At 47.5% G+C, this 2,053-nt stretch overlaps 1 pseudogene; it reads left to right on the top strand.

Moving 5' to 3' along the window:
• The first annotated feature begins 633 nt into the window (after positions 1-633).
• On the top strand, positions 634-1,739 carry LOC121583085 (annotated as a pseudogene).
• The last annotated feature ends 314 nt before the right edge of the window (positions 1,740-2,053 follow it).

Raw genomic sequence — 2,053 nt, 5'->3', positions numbered from 1 at the left:
TACAAATATGTCCAAATAGGTCTTCTTATACCATCACTTTATGATACTGTTTTCCCAATCCTTGATCTGGAACCAATCTATAGGATGTAGCCAACAAGTCTGTTAGATAGTTAGCTAACACTGAAAAACACTGCTCTACAGTAATTGCCTCACAATCACCATCTCATCTTGTCATCTCTCTAAAAAGGTCATTGGTCATAGGTCCAGGTTCAACACCTCCCCCCATCTCCATCTACATACCAAACACTTTCCGTCTGTCTCATTCTTCCAACCCATCTCCTCTTTCACATGCATGGTCACGGACACAGGCCCTCCTCTAATGACTGTCTCTATGGCTGAGGTCGCACCAGGCCACTGTATGACTGCACTACCGGCCAGGCATCTGCCAAGCCCAGCCCAAGCCCAGCCCAAGCCAGGGGCCAGCGCTATCAGGAGGGAAGGTGCGTAATACAGGTTAGTTAATTAACCCTAAGTGGATGTCAGGGGTCCTTGTCACTCCCTGGGAGAGAGAAGAGAGGGTATTTAAGAGGTCTGGGTGCTACTGAAGATACAGAAGAACTTCAACATTCACCTGGGAGTCACTCCGAACCGAACAAACACAACTTGTACTTTATTCCTCTTCTCTCAGTAGAGATGACTGGAGCCGCTGTGTCCTTGTGTCTACTCTTCCTCCTGTCTGTCTGTTCAGCCTGCTAGATCTCCAACTGTCCCATCGGGGGCAAAAGGTCCATCATGGACGCTCCACAATGCAAGGTGAACCGCAACTGGATCTGTCTAGAATCTAGATCTAGACTATTTAAATATAATATGTATTGTAAATAACAGGTATGATTTATCTTAGAGATGCATCAAGAGGAGTAGGAGTGAGGCTCTGTAGAAGTACTGAAAGTGAGGCTCTGTAGAAGTACTGAATTCTGAAGAAACTGCTTTTCTGAGATTTGACAATGCACCGTTACCTTCCCCGTGAAAAAAGGGAGAAAGAATGTTGATAAGAATCTATTTTTTTGAATGATGGTACGACTTAATACCCGACTGTCCCTTCTCTCCCCTGCAGTGCATGTCATGTGGGCCAGGGTAGCAGGGCCGCTTCTTCGGCCCCAGTATCTGCTGTGGGAAGGGGCTGCTGGATGGGCCCCCCAGAGACGGCACGCTGCATGGAGGAGAAGTACCTGCCCACCCCCTGCCAGGCAGGAGGGAGACCCTGTGGATCTGAAACAGGACGCTGCGCCGCACCAGGAATCTGCTGTGACTCAGGTAAAGAAACTTCAATGTCATGTTTCTGGGATGATCTCTATGCTTACACATTTACATTTATCAGACACTCTTATCCAGAGCAACTTACAGTTAAGTGAGTGCATACATATTCATACTGACCCCCTGTGGGAATCAAACCCACAACCCTGGCGTTGCAAACGCCATGCTCTACCAACTGAGCTACATCCCTGCCGGCCATGCCCTCCCCTACCCTGGACGACGCTGGCTAATTGTGCGCCGCCCCATGGGTCTCCCAGTCGCGGCCAGCTACGACAGAGTCTGGATTTGAACCAGGATCTCTACTGGCACAGCTAGCACTGCGATGCAGTGCCTTAGACCACTGCGCCACTCGGGAGACTTATACCACTGGTTCTAATAGAGTGATGGATAAAATCAGCCAATCAGAGGGCAGTGATTTCGATGACGTCATCCTCAGGCTCCTGCACTTGGCTGGCCACACCCCTCCTCATCGAGTCCACCAATGAGCTGCCAGTGATGCCAGGGTTCCATGGGGGACTTTTGAGAGATTGGCTGTTAGGAGTTGTAGTTCAAAGTAACCCAGTTGTAGTTCATTGATCAATCCATCTACAGTGCCTTGCATAAGTATTCATCCCCCTTGGCGTTTTTTCTATTTTGTTGCATTACAACCTGTAATTTAAATGGATTTTTATTTGATTTCTTGTAATGGACATATACAAAATAGTCCAAATTGGTGAAGTGAAATGAATTTTCAAAAAATTCTAAAAAACACCTAACGGAAAAGTGGTGCGTGCGTATGTATTCACCCCCTTTGCTATGA

This window comes from Coregonus clupeaformis, unplaced genomic scaffold (assembly GCF_020615455.1).
Source record: "Coregonus clupeaformis isolate EN_2021a unplaced genomic scaffold, ASM2061545v1 scaf0185, whole genome shotgun sequence".
Lineage (NCBI taxonomy): Eukaryota > Metazoa > Chordata > Actinopteri > Salmoniformes > Salmonidae > Coregonus > Coregonus clupeaformis.
Note: the sequence above shows the minus strand (reverse complement) of the source record. Positions and strands in the feature narration are given on the sequence as shown.